Here is a 6,000-nt window from a genome sequence, read left to right on the forward strand (position 1 = left end):
GCTAAGGCAGGACTTCCTTCAGACCCTCCCTCCCTTTCATTCCAATCTCCCTCCTTCCTCTCTTCCTTCCTGTTTGCCTCCCTCCCTCCTTCCCTGCCTCCCTCTTTCTCATTCCCATCTCCTTCCTTCTGAAGGAAGAATTTAAACACCTCCCCCCCCTCATATTTTCCCTCTTCCCTATATTTATCAAAGAAGGAAAAGCCTCCAGAGACAGAAAAGACAAGCCGCTGAGGGAACTAGCTTAAAAAGGTGCAGTCACAGAGTGGATTCCACTTGATAAAAAGCCTCCACGAAAGAGACCTAAAACAAGAGGGATGGACAACATCAGCAAGTATTGCTGGCCCAATTGGCAAAAGAAAGCTCAGGACCGTATGGGTTGGAAACATGCGGGAGAGGCCTTCATCCTGCAGTGGATAGACAATGGCTAGAATGATGATGATGGTGGTGGTGGTGGTGGTGACAATAATGATGACGATGACATCTAATGTATAGGGTAAATAAAATTATAAGACGATATGACTCTTCTAGCACCACTGAATGTACTGCTCTTTCCCTTCGTGCATGCTCAAAAAGCAGCCTGCCCTGTTGAAGGCCCATTAAACAGCACAAAAGAATATGAAGGAAATGGAAGGTCTGAAAAAGGAAAGGGTTAGGATTAGGGGTAAAACAATAAGAGGAAATAGGAAATTATTTTCTATTGAGATCGAGGGGGCCTTGTTGACCCCTGAGCTTGGTTGTTTTCTTGCAGATGTTTTGTTACCCAAACTAGGTAACATCGTGAGTGCTAGTAGGAAGCTAGGGACATGAACTAGGGACATGAAACCAATCAATATTAAACCAAGTATGGGCTGTGGGAAGTCAGAGAAAGAAATATTTTTGGAAATATTTAAAAGGCAGAATATATTTCCCTAAAGGATTTTAAAGGCAGAAACCAACCCTGCCCCCAAGTCTCTCTGTCTCAAACAGAAACCAAGTCAGCAGAATTGCAGATGTGATAATCTTGTCAGAAAGACTGGAATAGGAAACTGGGATTAGGAAGAAAGAACCCTAGAATCAACAACCTCTCACACCAAAAATCTAAGAGTCCTCAGCCCAGCCCTAGGGAAGCAGGATATGACTCTTGGGACACAATAGAATTAACCCACCACCATCAGAATACAAGAAAGGCACACTCAGACTCAGGTCAAAGTTCATGCCACAGGAACAACTCCAAACAAAAGGCTCCAGATGGTATAAAAAACCATTCCCTACATGTGCTCATTCTCTTTTTCTTCCAGAGCCATCTTCCTGTCTGGCTCTCCTCTTCAATAAACTGCAACCTTCTTTCTAAAGCAGTCGCCATGTTGTTTATTCCCAGCTTGGACTGAACCATGATGAAGACTTTTCCTTCAACAGGGCCCAAGTAAGAGTGCCATTTCAACTTTTTCTTTGATGTATATGGATGTTTCCTGAGATTCTTTTGCATTACTTATGCATTACTAATGTGCCAATGTGATCTTATATGTGGTTTCAGGGTGATGCTTTTGTAGTTTGCATGTATTTATGCACAGTGCTTTTTTTGTAAAAAAAAAAAAAAAGGTGTCAGAACTCACACATGTCATACAACCCGCCTTGCCTACCGTACAAAAAAGGTGCCGGAACTCCTTTTTGGGCGTTCTATGACAAAAAAAGCCCTGCTTATGCAGAATAATTTTGTGAAGACATGTGCTCTTTATAGTGACAGTAGAACAGTGGCCAATTCTTAATGCATCGTCATGATTAATCCCGAATTTCAAAATACAGAAGGAAAGATAAAAATTACAGATGTGTTGATCCACTGTACTTGCTCTCATTCTTTCATTGGGTTCCAGCATGTGAACTAATAGTAGATTTTTCCCCTTACAGTTTAACTTTGTTCTGAGAATCTCACGCTTTTCAACAACATAGAATTTTTGCAATTTCTTTTCAATCTTAAACAGGAAGTGGTCTCACTTGCAAACTAAAGGACAGTTCTGTTGCTTTTGAATTAAAAATCAGCCCTATACTAGATTTGCCAATTCTTTCCATGCAATTGGGACCCATTGACAAATAATTCTTCCTTAGTATGAGCATGAGGAAAGGAAGATTCAAGCCCTTCTATTTACCAGATGAACAATAATACTGCTGTTTATGAAAATGAGGAAAAAAATTCTTATATACTTAAAAGCAATGTCAAAATCTGTTTTGAAGCTTTCAAATAGTGATCATGTGACTATGGAATTCTGCAACAGTCATAAAAACTACATTAAGTTGCACGTAACATAACCTAGTATAGTTATGCTATGTACTACTTAATGACTGTCCACCATTTCAAGTTATGACAGTTCTGAAAAATTTTACACCCTGTCTTCACACGTATGACTGTTGAAACATCCCTGTGATCACCAAGATTTAGGTCAGTGGTTCTCCACCTGTGGGTCGGGACCCCATTTGGGGTCGAACAACCATTTCAAGGGGGTCGCCAAACAAGGCTGTCCGCCATTTTTTCCCCTTTTCTTCGGCCACGCCCCTGGCACCCGGTGATGTATAAGTGGTTGGGGGTCACCACAACATGGGGAACTGTATTATGGGGTCACGGCATTAGAAAGGTTAAGAACCACTGATTTAGGTGCTTTACAAGTGGCAGGTTTTTATGACTGTCACAGTATCCCATAGCCACATGACTACTATTTGCAAGCTTCACACCTGATTCTATCAAGCAGAATCAATGGTAGATAAGTGCATCACACTCACATGATGTCTTGCTTAATGACTACATCATTTAGTGACAGAGTTGCTGGTTCCAGTGTTGGTCACTAAGCGAGAACTTCCTGTAGTTCTAATAACTTTTATTAAAATATAAACTCGTCATCATATCTATTGTTTAGGACCTTTTAGTAGCCGTAGTTGAACTGCTTTTAAGTTAAGCTGTGACTTTCACTGCTAGCTCAAAAGCTTCTCTAAGAGCTAGGAGTTAGATGAAAAATTAATGTAATCAGTGAATTCTCCCACCAGGCACATTGAATTCCTGGTGATCACATGGACATATCCATCTGGCACAGCAGGTGGCTGACTTAAAAAAGCTAAACCAAGTTAGAGCTGGTTAGGACTTGGATGGGAGGCAACCATGAAATCTAGGGCTGTTGCAGAGGTATCCTTCTTAACTACATGATACTAAAAATAATTTTAAAAAGCACATTGCAATATCGTAAAACAAAATCTACCCCTTACCCCCAGCACCACGTTACTTTAGTGCTTACTGGGACTTCTAATTGGGCCAATGAGTCGATTGGTGGGCCTCATATTTTGATCAGTACATGTTTAACCCCAAACATCAGAGGGAGAATCTTGAGATCTTTCTACAGCTGTTTCAAGGATGCAAGGTTGCTATTATACCCTGTTTGGTGGAGGGTGGGTGGGCAAGAGCTTTGCAACACCACAGGCATGTTCACAACATCACCATGCACATTTTTGTCAATGGCCCACCTTGTGCTTACCCCTTCCTCCTGAGTATGGGCTGTTGACTAGACTGGGAAATTGATGAAAACCACTTCCATGTTGTTCACAAGAAAAAGATATAGAAACAGAAACTTTCAAGCTCAGTTTCCACCACTGATACAAACCACATGTCTCTGACTTGAAAAACACCCCCCCCCACACACACCTGTAAAACAAAAATGATTGTAATTTTCCTAAATGAAGTGTTATATACACCGGCTACATTAAAGCCCATGCTGAACTTTCTGTTACCGTAGTAAAATGGGGCTTGTTTGACAAAGTTCTTTACAAGCCCCAGTGTAATTGTTTTGCCATGTGGAACAATTTAAAGCTGACTCCATTTGGCACTCGTAATGTGAATGTATCTTGACATTTGGTTAGTAATAGCTCTCCTATTTTTGGTTCATCTTAGCTCTCAACTAGCTGCTTTTAGATGGCGCAGGTGTCTCTTTTCCTTGCAGGGGAGCTTCACGTGGATCCAAGATCCTTTGAAATTTTGGAAAAAGCAATTGCTTGGGCTCAGACTTAGCTGCCATCTGCAGCTGCACTTGGCAAGGTGCGCCCAACACCCATGGCGAGGTGTTTTTCTCCATATGGATATACAGCCTCTTCACGCTGTTTTTAGAAGGAGTTTTTAAAGCTACTTATGTAAGTCTGAAGTAGTAAAAGCAGCCGATTAAGTGGCTGTGAAGTGATTCTATCGACCACGCCACCGAGACGGTGGTGGCTCAGAAGCTGGAGACCATCGGCGAGAGATTGTTAACGACAGGGCAGCTTTTTCTGGCACTGGCACTGGAAGTGACCCACAGCTCACAAGGAAGATATCCGCAGGCTGATCTAGCCTGGAGCATACCGCTAAAACACAGCACTCAGGTGTTTCTCTGGGGACAAAGAGAGTGAATGTCAACCCTGCCTGCTGTGATGTACAGCTCGGGAGGGAAAATGCCTCTCCCCCTCCTAGTTCCCCCTCTCCATTTAAAGTAATTATTTTACATACAGGGAAGGTTTCTTTGTTTCCTCTTAGGAGGTAAGTGCTGTGATAATATGAAGGAATCCTCACTGAGTAGCAAGAGAATGGCAATCAATCAGAACTGGTTGCAAAGCTCTCACCCACCCACCCACCCACCCCCCCTCCACCAAACAGGGTATGTTAGCAACCTTGCAGCCTTGTAATGTCTGTAGAAAGATCATAAAGGCTCTCTGATGTTTGGGGGTTAAAGATATACTGATCAAAATATGAGTCCAGCAATCGACTCCTTGGCCCGATTAGAAGCCCCAGCAAGCACTAAGGTGGAACGGCGCTGGGGGGGTAAGAGATGTTTAATTATAGAGCTATGTAAGCAAGTGACTAATAGGGTGAGGAGAATTCACAAAATGTGTAACTCAGCCAATGCAGCATTGCTTTGCCTTCTGCAAACAATGCTTGCATGGACTAATTTCATACACGGATGATGTCAAGAGACGGTTTTATTTGTTTGAAGGCCATGATCACAAGGCCTTCAAACAAATAACCTTTAAGCAAACTTGGATCTAGTGGTTAAGGCATCAGGCTAGAAACCAGAGTTCAAGTCCTGCCAGGAAAGCCAGCTGGATGATTTTAGGCCAGTCTCTCTCTCTCTCTCTCTCTCTTCCCTCCCCCCCCCCTCTCTCTTTCGGCCAACCCATCTCACAGGGTGGTTGTGGTGGGGAAAATAGGAAGGAGGAAGACGTGTTCAGTATGTTCGCTGCCTTGAGTTATTTGTAAAAATAATAAAGCTGGGATACAAATGAATCAAATAAATAAAAATAAATAAATACCTCTACCCTCTTAGCCATACCAATGAAGAGATGTCAATGAAGAGATGATCTCCATGCTTACAGCACAATTGTTTGTGTCTTGGAGCTTTCCTGTATATATGTGAGCCCTTCCATAGGACATGATTCCAAATCACTTGAAAGTAATCTTGTGTGAAGTTAGACTCTCTGATGAAGACAATCGCACTGTAAACATGAGTCATGTCTTCAGCCATATTACAGATGTGAATAGGAGCAGGAAAGGGCTGCTCACCACTCTTCATAGGCTGGACTGATGATGGGAAGGTAACACCTGAACAAACAAACCCATATATTTGGTATCATGGTTCCGATAGATGAGAGCAGTAAATGAGAACTCCAGTTAGTTAAATCATACAATGATTCTGTATTTCTCTCCAGCATCTAGATGATCTTCTGTGAGGAATCACATATGGTTGCCCCCAGAAATCGTGAGTGCTCCATCACTAGAGATTTTTAAGAAGAGACTAGATATTCACCTGTCTGAGATTGTATGTTCTCCTGCTTGAGCAGGGGGCTGGACTAGAAGACCTCCAAAGTCCTTCCAGCTCTATTCTATTCTATTCTATTCTATTCTATTCTATTCTATTCTATTCTATTCTATTCTATTCTATTCTATCCTATCCTATTCTATTCTATTCTATTCTATTCTATTCTAAAATTCCAAAACTTGTAGAAATTCCTAACTTTCCT

The sequence above is a fragment of the Crotalus tigris genome, unplaced genomic scaffold, assembly GCF_016545835.1.
Source record: "Crotalus tigris isolate CLP2741 ecotype Arizona unplaced genomic scaffold, ASM1654583v1 scf7180000018419.1029430, whole genome shotgun sequence".
In the NCBI taxonomy this organism is placed as follows: domain Eukaryota; kingdom Metazoa; phylum Chordata; class Lepidosauria; order Squamata; family Viperidae; genus Crotalus; species Crotalus tigris.